Genomic DNA, 19,539 nt, shown 5'->3' with positions numbered 1-19,539 from the left:
GAAGCATCAGTCATTACATACTAAAGGTTAGTGAGGACACCAGACACCACTGTCACTTGTGCAAATTGTCACCGAGCTCTTGACTCACCTTTTCTGGTGGGGGAGATGTCAACTATACAGATTCCTTTGTGTGAGCATGCCCAGTCATGTCTGACTCTGTGTAGACTGTAGCCTGCAAGGCTACCCTATCCATGGAAGTTTCCAGGAAAGAATACTAAAGTGGTTGCCACTTCTTACTCTAGGGGATCTTCCTGACCCAGAGATTGAACCCACATCTCTTGCATCTTGTGCATTGGCAGGCAGATTCTTTACCAGCTGTGCCAGCTGGAAAGCCCCCGTGCAGATTTCTTCGCTTCCTCAAAATCTCAGCTCTGGGACATGCACCTATTAGGCACCATGGTGAGGTCTCCAGGTTTTGTACAGGTCACTCATATCATTGAGATTGAAGTTAGTTTCTGTTTGTCCTTTAGGTACCAGTTTTTTCTTACTTTCTGCTGCCTCATGCTTATCTTTTTTTTTTCCCCTGATGGCTGTACTTAGTAACTTGTAAGTATTTCAAGTCCATCACCATATGTAGAGGCAAACACCGTTCATGAACTGTTTATGTTCTAGTAATTTCTTTGTTTCATATCACTCATGATAGTTCTGCTTCTTTGATAGACTCCACACTGAAACAGTCTACAAAATATAATTAATTTCTCATAAAAAAATAAGAACTTCCCAATTGTCGTTGCTCTTCTATCCCATGGGTCACATCATGCTGGGAGCTGACCAGTTGCTGAACTGCCTCAGTTCCTAATATTTAGGAGTACACATCTAAAATGCCTAATCAGCTGATAGAGCTGCTGCAGTAAACATCTCTAGACCATAGAAGAGTTAGGGGTCAGGCTTTTTCTGCTTTCACCAAGAGTGTAATTGCTGACTTGGTAAGTCCAGAAATCAAGGATGCCTGGCAAAGAGCATATGCCTTCACATCTGTTGATTTCTGCTTTGTAGAACCCATAGTCCCACGCTGTTTGGTTAGTTAAAAATACCCTACTTTAGAAAGATAGAGTGAGTAGGTTACCATGTCACCCTGTTTCACTGCTGCATCCCCAAATAAACTGGTTTCTATGTTAAGAGCCTAAAACTGGAGAGTGTACTTTGAATAGTTCATGGATTGGTTTAGGGGATTATTCTTGTAGGAGAAGCAGTGGGAGTAATTCTAGGGAATTAAATGAAAACCTGGAGGGGAGTTATGTTTAAACAAGAAAATTGATATGTCAAAATCACAAAGGAAGGCCAAATTTTCCCCAGGACACAAATATTAGTGCGTAAGGCTTGATCTCTAACCTCTGACCCCATACTTTGTGGTGAGGATAAGGAAGAATAGTATGAATATTTTCTGTGGGTTTGTGAAATTATCTTTGATGGTACTGATAGCACCTCAGACTGGTTTTGAAGCTTATTATCTTTATGTTTAGGAACTCTAATTCATATGTTTAGCTGTATAATTGAATTTGCATACTGGAAGACGTAAATTGAAATAAACACATATTTTACTTAAAAAAATACCTGTTGGGCTTCCCCGGTGACTCAATATTAGACAATCCACCTGCCAATACAGAAGGCACAGGTTCGATCCCTGGTCCGGGAGGATGCCACGTGCCACCCAGCAACCAAGCCTGCGCATCACAACTATTGAGCCTGTGCTCTAAGCCTGCGAGCCACAGCTGCTGAAGCCTGCGTGCCCTATGACCGGGGAAGCCACCACAGCAAGAAGCCCACTTACCACAAGCAGAGAGCAGGCCCTGCTTGCCGCAACTAGAGAAAAACCCACACAGCAAAGAAGACCCAGCATTAAATAAATAAATATAATTATTTAAAAAAAAACAGTGATAGAGGACAAAATGAAAAGACAGTCTTCAGAATGGGAGACAATATTTTTAAAAATACATATCAAAATATTTGAGTATTTTACCAAAAGTACCTTTAAAAATTAAAGAGAGAGAGAGAAGGAGAAAGCAAGCAAGCAAGCAAGATGAATCTAGAATTAAAAAGATAAATACTGGCTTTAAAGTCCTTCATTTAGTCCTGTCTGTGTATTGAATATAGGAAGGGAGAAGTGACAATTCTCCCTGCCCCTTCCCTGTATAGCTCCCCAGATTTATACGCCTGGATTTCCTTGCCTAAGGTACAAACTCCTGTGCATGCTTGGTGACAGTTCATCTGGATTGCATTGTATTTTTCTAGGAGGAAAAAGTTATTGCATGTCGAACTGGAGCAAGTATTTGCTATCAGTAAAAAACTGTATGTTCTTTTCGAGAAACTTTATGTTTTCATGCAGAATAATATTTTAAAATATAAATATTTAAAACTTAATAGGGAAATGAAATACCATATGGGGATTATTTTTTCTACATTGTCATACAAACAGGGAAATATTTTTAAAATATCAAAACTAATAAAAATGCATTAGCAATCCTTAGTCTCGAGTTCCTCTGAACCAGTTAGTCGCTAAAAAGGCTTTGGGGGTTGCTATCTGATCCATTGTCAATAGGACTGAAAAAAGCAACCATAGCCTTCCCTACAAAAAATAATTCCAAGACCCACTGCAAGTCACAGAGGTTGTGATACTTTTCTTACACCATCCTTCTTCCCAGAATTAGGAATCAAAAGTATTTGGTATATACAGCATTTAACTAAGCTCATGAAGACAAACCTACTTAAATAGAATGTGAATTGAATATGGTATATACACAATATTTAACATGTAATAATGATGTTATAATTGTTAAACACACTGAAATTTTTATTTTGTGATTGTTTGTTTGGTGTTTTAACATGCTATATAACACAGACAGCCCCACTTGACTCTCTGTGATGAACTCAAGGGGCGGAATGGGGTGGGGTGGGGTGGGGAGGCTCAAGAAGAAAGGAAGATATGTATATAATTATGAGTGATTCACACTGATGTATTGCAGAGACCACCACAAAATTGTAAAGCAATTATCCTCCAATAAAAAAATTATAATTATAATGCACTAAAATTTTTTATTTTGTGATTAGTTGTTTGGTATATTAACGTAAATAATCTCATTTAATGTAAATTCCCATGAATAGAGTGAATTTCATTTTATGAAATATATGAAAATTCCATGTATTTTCCTTTAAATAGGGAAATTTCATATTCTCATATTATGAGATATTGATGCTGTTGTAAGTCAAACTAAACCATAACAATTATGTTCAGTTGAAGTATTTCTCTTCCACCCATACACACACCCTCACGCTGAAAGCTCTAGGAAATGAGAGGCACTTGTAGCTAAGAGAACTCAGTTCTCATAATTGCAAGTCTATGTAAGTAGACCTTACAAAGTGGAATGGTGAAACATGCATATAATATTTTACTTGATTTCTTGGAACACTGTGCTGCTTTTTCTTTTAGTTTACAAAAGAAATCAAAGGGATCAATAATGTCAAGTATTTAAAGCAGAATTCTGAAATATATATTAAGGCATTTTTATGACATAGAAGAGAAATCAGATGTCTATTCTCCTCTAAATTCAGTTTTAAGTTTTTCCAAGAAACTTATTATTGTGTCCCCTTAGGAGAGTTTATTAACTTCATGGTTTTTCTCCATATGTAATAAGGGAATAAAGTATTTGATACTTAAAGCTCAATGACTCTGTGAAACACAAAATCAGGTCATATTTGTGGCATATCATCAAATCTTATGGGAAGAAAGCAGTCTAAAGTGTGAAGTTCTATTATATCTTTTCTTTCAAGATGGGGCATTGCTGAAATTTCTCTAGGCTAAAACAATTAAAGTGGATCTATAAAAACGTGCCATATTACCAAGATAGACTTCTAAGCAATTCATCCTCATGTCCTCACAAGGTGGGTAGCCTGTCGATTATATCCATTGAAAGGTACTTTTTTCTAGGGTAGCACATACAAATTAATTACCTTAAACATTTAAGATTATGATTTATCCCTGGAATCACTTCAGTAAAATGCTTTGCATTTCATCCAGGAATATGGAAAGAAAATTCTAATTCTTTCTGTTAGAGGGACATTGTTCTTGATACTTAGAGAGGTAAGAGAAAAATATAGTCATCTCATCTCTGAGAATACAAGGTAAAATTATATAAAACATACTTAAACTTTTTCTAGGCTTTTTCAATTTTTTAAAAATATTGTCAAAAGAGTTATTTGTTTTCCCATTAAATATGTGTGGGAGAACGCAGCAGAAGGAAATTGCTTACAGATTCCATGAACAGATTTACTGCAATTTTTTGAAGTAGTGAAAATGAAGTGAAAATGTTAGTTGCTCTGTCTTATCCAACTCTTTGCAACCCCATGGGCTGTAGCCCACCAGACTTCTCTGTCCATGGAATTTTCCAGGCAAGTTAAATGGAGTGGTTGCCACTTCCTACTCCAAGGGATCTTCCTGATCTGAGGATCGAACCTGCATCTCCTGCATTGGCAAGTGGATTCTTCACCACTGAACCACCTAGGAAATCCACACTGACATATTGTGGATTTGGTAAGCACCAAAGTCTATAGTTTACCTTAGGGTTCACTCTTGGCATTGTACATTCTATGTGTTTGGACAAATATATAATGGCATATATGCATTACTACAATATCATACACAGCATGTTAACTGCCTTAAAAATATGATTTGCTTATTCATCTCTCCCACCTTCCTTTTACCCTTGGCAACCACTGAACTTTTTATTGCCTCCATATTTTTGCCTTTTCCAGAATGCGATATAGTTGGAATCATACACTATGTAACCTTTTTGATTGGCTTCTTCTTAGTAATATGCATTTAAGACTCTTTGTTTCACTATTTAATAGCTGATTTCTTTTTAGTGCTGAAGAATACTCCATTGTCTGGGGTTATTAATATCAGTTTATTTCTTCATCCACTGAAAGACACCTTGCTTGCTTTCAAATTTTGACAGTTATGGATAAAGCTGCTATTAACATCCTTGTACTGGTTAGGTTTTCAACATCTTTGAGTAAATACCAAGGAGAATGATTGCTGGATTCCATGTCAAGAGTATGTTTGGTTTTATAAGAAACTGCTGGACTGTGTTCCAAAGTGGCTGTATCATTTTGCATTCCCACCAGAAATGAATGAGTGTTCCTGTTGCTCTGCATCCTCACCAGTATTTGAGTTGTCAGTGTTCTAGATTTGGGCCATTCCAATAGCTGTGCAGTAGTATCTTGTTTTCATCTTCAATTTCTTGAGGACTTTGGTTGTGGAGCATCTTCTCATGTATGTATTTATCATTTGTATATCTTCTTTAGTGAGGAATCTATTAGGTCTTTTCCCCATTTTAAAATCAGCTTGTTTGTTTTCTTACTGTTGAATGTTAAAAATTCTTTGTATATTTTGGACAACGATTCATTATCAGATATTCTTTTGCAAGTATTTTCTCTGAGTCTGTGGCTTGTCTTCAGTTTCTCTCTGTACCGTCTTTTCCAGAGCAGAAGCTTTTAATTTTAAGGAAGACTAGTTTGTCAATTTTTTTTTAATGGATTGTGTCCTCGGTATTGCATGTAAAAATGAATCACTATATCGAGCTATCTAGGTTTTCTCCTATATTATCTCCTAGGAGTTTTATAGTTTTGCATTTTAAGTTTAGATCTATGTTCCATTTAGAATTAATTTTTGTCTATGTTTAGATTTGTGTGTGTGTGTATCAGTGTCCAGTATTTTTCATCACCATTTGTGGAAGAAATAATAGCTTCTTCAATCCAAACTCCATGCACTATGTGGCACCATCTTTGGTGATAGGAATTTTCATTCATTAGGTCATTTCTCAGTAATGTTGGTAGAACAAGAAGAGACCATGTAATTTTCATAGACTTAAACACATAGCTTCAATAACATAGGGTCAATAACATATGTGCAGGGAATGAACTATTCTATTTTGACTTTTGTAAGACAAGCCTCTAGCATAAACCCAGAAGTAAAGTAACACTGAATAAACTCTCAAGGGAGAAAGGGGAAAAAAAGCATATGATTTATAATACTATGATCATGAAACTGGCAGCATACCTTTCCATTCTTTTTTCCCTATTTTTGAAAATTACAAAATGTAAAACTATCATGGAGAAATATTTCTAACCCCTTAAAATACCTAGTAAATAGAACAGCCATGGAACTTCTTTTAAGAGACTTATGGCTTTTAGTTTTCTCTGTCAGTGAACTACATGAGTTATAAAGCTCATGTAACAGAGATAAATTCAATTAATCCACTGTTTCAAAAATAGGATCATCTCTTCCAGTGTTACAAAGGTGAGCTCTGCAACTATCAATTGACTAAGTAGCCAAGAAAGAAATTCTGTCACTTATTTAATATTCATTTTTTGGGTCAAGATTATTTAGTCTTCTAATTTATCATATTTATGAGTGCAGTTTCTGGATTCTTTCTCCAAGGCTGTTCCTATAAGAAACAAATAAGGAGAGTACTTTTTCATGTCATCTGCTGACTATTTAAAATTTAGTTGTCATATATTCAAAAAGGTAAGAAGAGTTGCTGCATAGGGTCCTTTCATCCTAAAGTGGTAATTTCTTTAATTTTGTTTCAAAATTTAATAAGCTTTTCTCTAATTTTATGGAAAAATTGCATTATAGCTTCATTTTCCCTCAATGTCATCCCCCCTTGCAAGGCACTTAATTTCAACAATTTATGAATTTCCATATCAGGGAGCTTCTTTGTTTAACTGTTTTTAAATTTAGTTTAACATCCTACCAAAGCATAATTGTTTGCTTGTGATTTCATACATCATCATACTTCATCACAAAAAGTCATGGAAGCATTCAGATGATAAAAGGATAGTTCAATTCAGTTCGGTAGCTCAGTCATGTCCAACTCTTAGTGACCACAAGGACCACAGCACGCCAGGCCTCCCTGTTCATCACCAACTCCTGGAGTTCACCCAAACTCATGTTCATTGAGTCGGTGATGCCATCCAACGATCTCACCCTCTGTCATCCCCTTCTCCTCCTGCCCTCAATCTTTCCCAGCATCAGGATCTTTTCCAATGAGTCAGCTCTTTGCATCAGGTAGCCAAGCTACCTGGAGTTTCAGGTAGCTTGGAGTTTCAGCTAGCTGAACTTCAGCTAGCTGGAGTTTCAGCTTCAGCATCAGTCCTTTCAATGAACACTCAGGACTGATCTTCAGGATTGACTGGTTGGATCTCCTTGCAGTCCAAGGGACTCTCAAGAGTCTTCTCCAACACCACAGTTCAAAAGCATCAATTCCTTGGTGCTCAACTTTCTTTATAGTCCAACTCTCACATCCATACATGACCACTGGAAAAACCATAGCCTTGACTAGATGGACCTTTGTTGGCAAAGTAATGTCTCTGCTTTTTAATATACTCTCTAGGTTGGTCATGACTTTCCTTCCAAGGAGCAAGTGTCTTTTAATTTCATGGCTGCAGTCACCATCTGCAGTGATTTTGGAACCCCTGAAAATAAAGTTAGCCACTGTTTCCACTGTTTCCCCAACTATTTGCCATGAAGTGATGGGACCAGATGCCATGATCTTAGTTTTCTGAATGTTGAGCTTTAAGCCAACTTTTTCACTCTCCTCTCTCACTTTCATCAAGAGGCTCTTGAGTTCTTCTTTGCTTTCTGCCATAAGGGTAGTGTCATCTGCATATCTGAGTTTATCGATATTTCTCCTGGCAAACTTGATTCCAGCTTGTGCTTCCTCCAGTCCAGCGTTTCTCATGATGTATTTATCTGCATATAAGTTAAATAAGCAGGGTGACAATATACAGCCTTGATGTACTCCTTTCCTGATTTGGAACCAGTATGTTGTTCCATGTCCAGTTCTAACTGTTGCTTCCTGACCCGCATACAGGTTTCTCAAGAGGCAGGTCAGGTGGTCTGGTATTCCCATCTCTTTCAGAATTTCCCACCATTTATTGTGATCTACACAGTCAAAGGCTTTGGCAAAGTCAAGAAAGCAGAAATAGATGTTTTTCTGGATAGTAGGGGAACTGTTTCTATTGTCTCCTACATTTGGAAAACTTAATTATCTTGACTTCAACAATGGTTCTTCTTCCTAAAAGTGTTGCCACTTGAAGAAGGAAACCTCAGTAGGAAAGGAAGGAATGAATAAGAACAGGGACATAGCAGGGACAAACAAAATCACAATCTAAAGAGCTCTCGTGGTTTGCCTTGGTATCAGACAAACAATGAAACATTGTTAGTTGACAAATAAAAGGTCAGGCTTTTGTAAACCTAGTGACCCACACCTTGCCCCAAAAGGAAGGTCAATACTATTCTGTAAACCTGTTGTTCACCAGAAAACTTTCATTTCAAGAAAGATGATGGCATACGTTCAATTTCCAAACATTTAAACTAAGTATAACCAATGTCAATGGAAGCAATTTTTTCCTATTTTAGAATATCCTAAATCACCTCACTTAAAAAATACACCACCTTTAGACAAAAGAAGACATTTTGTGTATGCACAATATTTAAAAACTTGTAGGACTGTAAAAAATAGTCATTGAATTGATGAAGAATTGACCAACTTCAATATTCTGTAATAGTTCTGTCTAAAAAAAATATAATGTCACATATATGTTTTAAACTTTTCTAGAAGTCACACTAAACCTAAAAACAAGCCAATGAACTTAATTTTATTAATACATTTTCTTAATCCACTCTATCCAGAATACTATCACTTGAGAAATAAATATAAAAATTTTAATGAGATATTTGGCATTTTTGGGTGTTAAGCCTTCATGCTTAACATTTTACAAGTAGCAAACATCTTAATCTGGACTAGCCGTGTTTCAAGAACATAGTAGCTCATGTGGCTAGTGGCTGCTGTATTTCACAATGAAAGACTATAAACAAATAACTGCTCATTGAAAATCTTGTTAAATAAATTCATCAATGAAGAATGAAGGTATAAAATTATGAGCTAACAGTATTCAAAACTCACAAACTAAGAAAATAATAAGAATGATAAAGGAATTTCTGTAAGATTTGCACAGAAAGAATATTAGAGAAGAAAATAGGAATTAGGAGTTTTAAGGGCACTTCTGTCCCTAATTTATTGTATTTTGAATCAGGCTCAGCTTGTAAAGAATCTGCCTCTAATGCAGGAGACCTGGCTTCAATCCCTGGGTTGGGAAGATTCTCCTGAAGAAGGGAAAGGCTATCCACTCCAGTTTTCTGACCTGGAGAATTTCATGGATTGTGTAGTGATGGAGTCGCAAAGAATCAGACACAACTGAGCAAATTTTCATTTCATGTCGTTCCCCTACAAATAGGAGACCAGGGTCAATAACATCTTTCACTTTTTCTAAAGTTAATTGTTCTATAGTCAATTTCTGGGGCATAGAAATTCTAAGAAGAGAAGCAAACAATACTCACATTTGGTCCATATCAAAGCTGATGTCTGTATCAGAAAAGGTCACTAGTATCTCTTCCAGGAGGCCTCACGGGAAGTAATAATAATCTTGGTAAACCCTGACAAATCTACGTCTGTGATCTATTTGTTAGCTTTGCACACCCAGACACTGTATTTTGTTAGTGCAGTATAGGCTGGATCTTTTAAAAGCACACTCACATTTAACAAGTGACCCAGGTGAAAGCAGGTTAGTTAATTATTGACACATATAAGAGGGGCTTTCCCAGGTAGTGCAGTGGTAAAGAATCCTCCTGCCAATGCAGGAGACACAAGCGATGTGGGTTCAATTCCTAGGTAGGAAAGATCCTCTGGAGTAGGAAATTGCAAGCCACTGCAGTATTCTTGCCTGGGAAATTTCATGGACGTAGGAGCCTGGTGGACTACAGTCCGTGGAGTCGCAAAGAATCAGGCACGATTCAGTGGCTGAGCATGCACGTAACATGTAAGAGGAACCGGATTACTGAAGAGTGCATGCCAATTTGTTCTCTTTCTATGAATTAACTTAAAAATGCCAATGTGTACATTTAAGTTGAAAAGCAACCATCATATACATGCTCAAAATCTACACGACTTGCGGTGGTGGCCATGAAAATACACCCTTCCGATCTCCTATTTCAGGGACTATATTTGACTGATGACCTTAGCTGCTGAGCTGATTCCACCACCCTGTTCGCACCGACCCATTTTAAGGAGTCACTGGATCAATGTGGAAGATACTAGGGTAAGTCCTATGAGATGAAGGACTCCTCTGACAGAATCCCCTTTGGCCTGACCACAGCTTTCTTAGAACTACAGGATGACTGAAGGATTTTCCTACTAATCTTTCTGGGCTCTGTCTTTCATGGGAATCCATACTTCCATTGTATGACTAACCCTCTATTGAACATCAGATTGTTTGCGAATATGCGCAAGCTAAGTCATTTCAGTTGCGTTCATCTCTTTGTGACCTTATGGACTGTAGCCTGCCAGGCTCCTCTGTTCAAGGGATTCTCCAGGCAAGAATACTGGAGTGGGTTGCCATGCCCTTCTCTGGTTTGCAAATATATTTAATCACATTTTCATTTAGTCCTACAGACTTAAATGTTTCATGTGAATTTATAAATCTCTCTTCTAATCAAATATGTTTTGTAGACCATAATATCTGCAAATTCTGAGAAGCACTTTATTGTGTTTGCCAAGGACTTCCCTCTCAGACAGTAAAGAATCTGCCTGCCATGCAGGAGACCCAGGTTCAATCTCTGAGTCAGGAAGATGCCCTGGAGAGGGGAAAAGCAACCCACTCCAGTACTCTTGCCTGGAGAATCCCATGGACAGAGGAGCCAGGTGGGCTACAGTCCATGGGGTCACAAAGAGTCAGACAGGACAGAGCAACTAACACTAACTAGTTAGTGTTAGTTACTCGGTGATATGAAAGACTAGGGATATTATTATTCTTTAAAAGTTAAAATTCTCAAGAATCATTGTCTAAAGCCCTGAGAAATTGCTGTCTGTGGGAATTATTTTTCTTCCTGGTGTGTGTGAGTTTCTCAGTCACTGTCCAACACTTTGAGACCCCGTGGGATTGTAGCCCAGCGGGCTCATCTGTCCATGGGATTCTCCAGGCAAGAATACTGGCTGTACTGGATTGCCATTCCCTCCTCCAGGGGACCTTCCCCACCCAGGGATCGAACCCAGGTCTCCTGCATTGCAGGCGAATTCTTCCTAAGGGAAAGCAAAACAGTATTGGCAAGCTTCATCAATTGGAATGCTAAGGAATACCCTGCATAAGCCAATTACAGTAAAAAGTTACTTTTCATGGGACTGGATGTTAGTAACGTATGAGGGGTTAGAAACAAAATGATGTCAAGGGGTAACAATGTTGTTTGTTGCTCAGAGGTCCTGGAAAAACTTCCAACTCCATCCCTAAAGCTTTCTCACTGATAAATAGAAGTGTCACAGGATCCAACACAAGGGATAGTGAGGCCTTGAGTGGTGCAATCTTCTATTATGGACTTTATGTCTTAAAGGGCTTTATTTATAGAATATCGATTAATTCTTGGAAGAGATTTTGAGGGCTCTATCTGAATCTCGATGGGAAGTGCACTGTGAATTTTGCCAATATCAGTTGGATATTTTGCCCATAACAATAGGGATAAATCATCAGTGTTTTCCAGAATCAGTGCTAGTACTACCAGAAGGAGCAAATATTAATAAAAAAAAAGATGTCAAAGTGTCATTTATTATCAAGGGCCTGCATGGTAACTATTGTTAATTTCTAGAATTATTTCTCCCTTTTGGAAAAAAGAAATTCTGGCCTGATACCTCTCAAAGAAGTCTCAGCCTAGTAAGTGGGTAGGGGCAAAGGAGCCAAGGAGGAAAAATGTGTCTCTCTCAAAGGGTTTAAAGAAAAGGGACTAGGTTCAGTGACAGGAAGTCTTTAGGTTCGTTAGAAATTCTCACTGTTTAAACTGTCTGAGTACTTCTGGCAGGGGCTGCATTATAGTTGTGGATTTAAGAACTAAAAATATGGCTGTGGTGCAAAGTACGAGTGGAAAAGATTTAGCCCTAACCTGGATGAATGTTTCCAAGCCAGTTGAGACACAGAATTTAAAAAAATTCTTGTAGTTCCTTGGAACTCTATCATTGAGAACTGGGAAGACAATAGAAAGCCTGGTTAGAGGGCTGAAAATACCTGAAGCACTTAAGTTTATAATAATCTCTTTTCCAATGCCCTGAGTTTTTTGCAATAATATTAGAAAGTAGGAGGGTTTTGGTTTCATTCAGGTGTCTTCATTTGCTGCAGCTGAGGATTAAAAATTTTGGGGCTCTTCCTTTAAGGTGACTCATCTAGAGTATGAGAGAGCTGGTTCACAAGATTAACTAAATCTGGAGTAGACATGGTTTTCCATTCCATCCTGGTATTTTTACTAGAAGAAAAAGGTCCCAGTTCAGCCCATTGATAAACTTAGAAATAAAAGCTACTCAGGTGGAATCAACATCTTAAATAGAGCCAGAATTTTTAAAAATCTGAAGTTGATTGTAATAGCTATGAACAGGTTCAGCAGATTTTTATGTGCAAGTGTGAAGTTTGTTCCAATCAATGTTTTAGAAAAGCATTAGGAATTGCTCATGAAGTTGCCTAGAAATTGCCTAAGTCTAATTACATAACAAGTTATGGGGCTGATTCCTGGTTGTAATTCTAGGAACCTTTAGGATTTTCCCAACTGCCAGTTTTTATCCAATGTTGGCCCTGTCCTTAATTGACAAGTAAATAAATTAGCTGATGTAAATCAGAGAAACCAGGTTGATATGTTAGAATGACTATATATATATCCTTAGCAATTCTGTGAGGATCTTTGGTTACTTTGGGAATGTCTTTGACTATGGCTCATATTTCAGCTTTGTTCAGAGAAAATAAGAAGCTAAAAGTTTAACTTCTACATACTCAAAAGATTTATTTTTAAATGAACAGGTTCTGGTAAGACCAGAGGAAGAGAGTTTCAGAGAAAAGAGAAATTTGGTGAGAGGATTAGGATGGGTGGACTGAAGGTAAAGAGGAGGTGTAGGCAACACAGGGGGAAGAAATATGGTGTCAGAGGCAAAATCAGACCCTGAGAAGCCGAGAAAATCCAGATGGCATCAGAGGTGGAGCCTGAGACAAGGAAGCCAAAGAAGAAGAGCTTGAGGCTTCAGGAGCCATTTCATCTTTTCTTAATCATTTACAATTTTAATCTTTTTTTTTTTTTTTGCCTCAGCTAATCTTAAAATCTTATTTTGCACATTGGCAATTTTTAGCTCCAGATAATATTTGGAAACCTCTAAATACCAATTGAAATAGTCTCTCCATTATTTTCTGGAAATTTTTGAGATATTGTAGCCCAATGAAGCTTCAAGAGAATTGAGTTTGGGGATTTCAAGAGTTCCCCATAAGGGCCATTGATATTCTAAATTGTCTTTACTTAGATTGGTTCATTTAGTTAGAAATGGCCATAAGGAAAGATCATGGTTTCTCAGCAAAAAATTGTCTGAGGTCCCTGTTGGGGGGTGGTGGTGAGCCCTCAATATACTTAGAAAACTAAGTATATTGTTTTTTTAGATCCCATTTGTCAGAGCCTTTTCTCTAAACTAAAAGAACAATTTTCAAACAACTTAAATAGATTACAGCTCAAACAGTTCAATTCAAACACCTTGCAACTCAAATAGCTTGAAGCCTTTATAGCAGCCAGTTCTAAGGGATCAGTTTGGCCCTAGAGTATTTAAGCCAAAGGCTTTTTAGTCATTTATCATAGAACAGCCTCTATTCCAAAGGAATGGGCTGACTGCTGAGCAGGCACAGTTTCAACGAAAGAGCCCCTATTTCCAAAGGATGGACGGATGCCTTCTCAGCCAGTTTAGTTGATATAGTCTAACGTCAAAATCAGACCAAAGGGCCCAAAGTACTCACATATAAAAGAGCTTATCCAGAAAGGAGGAAATTGTAAACTGATCTCAGATAAGGTCTGAAAGTGAAAGTGTTAATCGCTCAGTTGTGTCCAACTCTTTGGGACCCCTTAGACTGTAGCCCACCAGGCTCCTCTGTCCATAGAATTCTCCAAACTAGAATACTGGAGCGAGTGGCCATTCCCTTCTCCAGGGGATCTTCCTGACCTGGGGATAAAACCTAAATCTCCTACAGTGGCAGGCAGATTCTTTACAGCTGAGCCACCTGTGAAGCTCCCCAGGAGAAAGACACGCCTTCAAATTCCAGGGTAGCCAGAAAAGCGGTGATCAGCAAAGAGCTTGCTTTCGGGTACTGCACCTGTTTGCTCACCAACCCCGGAGCTGTTGGCGGTGTTCTCTCTTCAGTGGCACAGGCCACCAAAATGTTGACCTGAAACAAACGGAATGCAGATATTTCTCAGGCAAAGAATTTCAACTTAGAATCTGCAACCGTGGCCAGCTCTATGCAAGTCCCCACACAGCAAGGGAAGGAAACTGCTTTTATAGAGGAGAGAAGGAGGCTGGGAGGACTGTAGTAAACTGAGTCCAAGGCTTTTCATTGGCTGAATCCCTGCCAGGAAGGAAGACTCTTTCATCTTTCTTTTGGACTCAGCAATCATCGTAGGGAGTGAGAGCTCCCCCTTCTGGTCTCCTGACTCTATACAATTGAGGTTTTCTGTTTATTAATTTTACAATATGAAGGAAAATATTATCACAATAAGTGTTAGTCACTTTAAAGATTCAATGATTTGAATTCCATAAGATATTTGAAGTGCATATGAATCCTAATTTGGGGAAAACTAGAATGCTTATCTTTTATTCCCCATATTCTTTAAATTTGGAATATGAATTTATATTTTATTAAGTTACTCGGAAAAATCAATGACATATTAGTGCAAGAGTATGTTGAAGTGCTCAGCACAAAATGTCTACCAAAGAAAATCCTCAGCCAGGAGATATTTCTTCAGACTGAATAATTTCTGCTGAGGTCTCCAGCTGGTTCTTCATGAATTCCCAGAATATTTCAACCCAGAATCAGCTGACACCTCCACAGAGACCCAATGGTCTTTGCTCATAGCTCTCTGTTCATATCCCACCATTCCTTGGGGGCCGAGGTTAATCATTTCTGTGTCTCACTAGTTCAGCCCCCCCCTTTGATATTCTGTAACAAGAAATTCAGAAATTCTTATTTTCTGTGTCTGCTCCATCCTCACAAGCAAAGAGAGAGGAATGAACGTGAAATTGCATCAACATTGAAAAATAACAAGGATGTTTATTAGTAACTCTATACTCAGGCATATGTTTGATAATCTTAAGAAACATATTTCCTTCTCAAATGATCTAATACCTCTTAGAGAGAAAAGAAAACTGCTCATTAATGCATCTGTAGAATACCTCTGTGTTCTGGGGACAAGGGCTACAAAATTGAGGGTGTTTACTTTTAAGGGGCTCATCTTTAGGTGAAATACACAGACCAAGAAGTACTATGGTATGCCCTCTTGTACTTTTGCACAAAATACTTCTGCATTCAAGTGGCCAGTAAGCATTGCCTGAGGTAAGCACAGAGAATTTCTCTATCATGGCTCTGCACACTTTCTTCTGGTTCTTTACTGATTCTAAACGGGTCCATCATTCTCTGTTCCATTTCAAAAGGAAGGTGAAAAGTAACAAAAAATTAATATAAAAATCAACATACTAGATTCAGTACTACTATTTTTTAGGTTGGTAATTAGTTGAATACATTATATGCTAATTTAAAGGTTACTTACACACACACATACATGCCTCCAGGCAGAAGGGTCAAAAGCAAGGAGTTAGTGGAGGGGTTTAGACCAAGGGCTTCCCTGGTGGCTCAGGTGGTTAAGTGTCTGCCCGCAAGGCGGGAGACCTGCGTTCGATCCCTGGGTAGGGAAGATCCCCTGGAGAAGGAAATGGCAACCCATTCCAGTACTCTTGCCTGGAAAACTCCATGGACAGAGGAGCCTGGTAGGCTACAGTCCATGGGGTTGCAAAGAATCAGACAGGACTGAGCGACTTCACTTTCACTTTAGACCAAGAGCCTCTCAATGAACTGTTAATAGAAAGGATCTTTTAAATCAGCTGCAAAGTCCTGTTTACCGATGGTAGCAGAGCATGTTGTGATCATCCTGGAGATGTCGCAGGTCTAACCCAAGGCCTGTTTGGAGCACACAGACGTCTAGGGAACATTCTTGTTTTCCCACAGCAACTGGATGTGTAGAACTATCTCCAGTGCATCTGTGGGCATCATGATGACTTTGGAGATGTCTTTAAGAAGGTCTCATTGACTCCTTTACAAAGCTAATTGCAGTTGTCTGACTACTAAATTAACTCCAGTCGTTTCTTTCTTTTTTTTAATTTTAACTAAGGCTGTAAGATTTTAGATTCATGTCAGCTTCAGCAATTGCTGTGGTCCTGCAGTCCAGCTGCTCTTCAGGGAGCATTGCCAAATTGAAGCGGTAGAATCTATTTTGTGTATTTTTAATAGATAAATCAAGACCATTTTTTCAAGTAAATTTTGGGTTCCTTTTAATGCATTACCTTGAATTATCTCTACCGCAATGCAGTTCACCTACTATATGTCTCTGGTTACCAATATAACCTCTTAAGAACTTTGAGAAGTCCATCTGATATTTCACTCCTCAACAAAGAGATATATCCATGTACTAATTTGAAGATTTCATTATCTATGCTTCTTATTCAGGCCCCTTATTCAGGGGCTAAGCTAAATGTATTCTAGGGCAATGTTGAGTCACATTCTTCCATTCAAAGTACATTTTATATATGCTTTTCACTATCTCTCTTTTGTCACGCTTTTCCTTCTTTATAATATTCTCAAATTAGTATCAAGAACTGGGGTTCAGAAATGAGATGAAGGATTGTATTAGAAAACCAACTTCAAGCTCAAGTAGTGTTACTGACCACACTAAAGTCCCTATCTAGCAGTCATCTTATGGGCTTCCCAGGTGGTTCTAGACGTAAAGAAACCACCTGCCAATGCAGGAGATGTAAGAGACATGAGTTTGATCCCCAGATTGGGAAGATTCCCTGGAGAAAGTCATGGAAATCCAGTCCAGTATTCTTTGCCTGGAGAATTCCATGGACAGAGGAGCCTGGTAGGCTACAGTCCATAGGGTCACACAGGGTCAGACACAACTGAAGCAACTTAGCACATTCAATGAACAACCTCTGGTTTCCAATAATCCACAGTTTGTCAATAGACGAGCTCTGAAACTGGATCAAGCCTACCCTAATTCTAAGAATAAGTACTATAAAGTAATAGTGTCCTGTAAGACCTCACCAGTGATTTCTTAAAAAGGTGAATATCCTCAATTTTCTCTCTTCTTTTTGTCTTTATATGCTTTTTCTAAATAGACATATTTGTCAACATACATATATAATACCTTTTTTTCTGTCGGGGAGAGAACAACAAAAAAGAATCATTTGTTCAAGACTGATGACTTCTTATGAAACCTGTGCTTCTTAATTGCTAATTTATATAGCATGTTTAGCTCAAAATTCATTTTATTCTATTTAATATATAATGTAGCAGTTTTTATAATGGGATATTAAGTGTTCTCTGTTTATTGAGTTTTTTTCTGGAGGAATTTTAAATCTCTTAAAATGAAAACTTTAGTGTGAACAGTCTTAATTTTATTTCATGTAAGAGGAAGTCTAGGTGCAAGATGGAATCAAGATATGGAATGTGGAGGTTATAGTTCAGCTTCTCTTGGCTCTACCCTCCATGTCCTGATTTTGTCCTCTGGCTAGTAGACAGGAAACTCTAGAATTTCCAGGTATTATAAATAGAGAGTTGGAAGTGTTCATTGAAAGGAAGTCCATCTTTTTCTCTGTCTGCTTCTAAGCAGCAGGAACCTACTTCCTAAATGTGTCCCAGAAAATTTTCCTCATGTCTCATTGTAATGCACTTGGTTGCATGTTCCTTTCTCAGTGTAGAATAGCAAGGAAAATGTGATTGGCAAAGAATACTCATTTATTCAAGCAAAAATACATATATGGAAAGACATTTTTGAAAAAAGCAAAAAAACTTCCACCTGTAAGTTCTTTCAAAATTAAAGAAAAAATGGATTTCATTTGGGCAAAAAATATACATGAATTATCCTACATCTGTAATTTTTAAAGAGTATATGCAAAACAATAATCATTCACTGAGAAATTGTTACTTATATGCTGAAAATGTGTGATCTTATAATATTTAACTGAATTATATTTGATTGGATGTCTATTCAGTTTCAAAAAGTTATTTAATATAAGGAAGATAGATGAGATAAAAATTATTTAAAACTAAACATTGGTCTCCTTTAAGCATCTTTTATGCTCATTAATTCTCTGTCCAGTTTCCAAAGGGGAAAAATCATAGCTGCCATAAAGGAGTCTTGTAACTCCTGTTACAAAAGGTGTTTTTAATTTTCAGTTTTGTGATTTACTTATGAAGTCTTATTTCTGTTCCTGAAAAATTATAAGAAAAAAATTGCCACATGACTACTTATTTTCCAGAGAGATCATCACTGCTAATGGGTGGAGGATTGATGTCTTATAGAGGCACAAGACAGAAAAAAAAATAAAAAAAAAATATATGTATATATAGTGACAGGTTCCTTTGCAGGTCAAACAGTCTGGTCATGCAGTCAGAAAACTCATTTAACTTAGTCTTACCCAGCATTTTCAAGTTATTTGATCATGGTTTTCTACTACAGTGGAATATTTTGATGGGATTTGGTTTCCTAGGAAAATACTTGGGGAAATGCTGAGTTAGAAAATGGAGAAATGAAAATATTAATGCTGAGTTAGAAAATGGAGAAATGAAAATATTAATGCTGAGTTAGAAAATGGAGAAATGAAAATATTAATAATTAGAAGTGGACGATTTTGGCTAGAAAATTTCCAAGGCTGACTCTCCTAAGCAGAACCTGAAACACTTCAGGGTTTTAAGTTATGAAGGCCTATGAAAGAAAAGGGAGGAAGCAGGAATGGGCATTGGGAGTGGGTGAATTGTGAAATGGAGCTGACAAATCTCTGGCCAAACTGATAGAGAGCACTCTGAAGTACCCTCAGAACTGCCCCGCTTTGAGTCAGGACTGCTGGGTCTTTACATGTCCACTTTGCTCAGGTAGTTGCTAGGGAAAAGGGTGTGACTTCAGATGGTTCTCTGCATCTGCGGCAGACCCTGAAGGAGGTGACTACAGGCAGCTGTCTACTGATGGAGCTCGCTACACTCGGGGAGCAAGTCCTTCCGTTAGGAAGGGATTTGGCCGTTCTTTTACCATCGTTGTCACTGTGCCAAGTTTCACATCTCCTTTCATCCTAAGAGCAGCTCCTACAGGATTTCTGAAAGCTTGTCTTCCTGAGGAAAGAGTGATGATCCTTTTGATTACTGGGAATCAGAAAACTCAAAATGTGTGCTCCTTTTCAGATTCAGACAGAAATAAATGTGTTGTAGAGCAGGACCCTTGAGAGCACAAACAGTAGTTACAGAAAACATGAAGTCCCCCAAGGCATCACCAGGAGAGAAGATAAATGAGACCACTCCATCTACCAGTTGATTTATGAACTTAATGTATTCATCTTATTCAGTGACACTGTGCCATGTAAAATTCTTTATTTC

The sequence above is a fragment of the Muntiacus reevesi genome, chromosome 17, assembly GCF_963930625.1.
Source record: "Muntiacus reevesi chromosome 17, mMunRee1.1, whole genome shotgun sequence".
Taxonomy (NCBI): Eukaryota; Metazoa; Chordata; class Mammalia; order Artiodactyla; family Cervidae; genus Muntiacus; species Muntiacus reevesi.
This window is presented reverse-complemented; position numbering follows the sequence as displayed.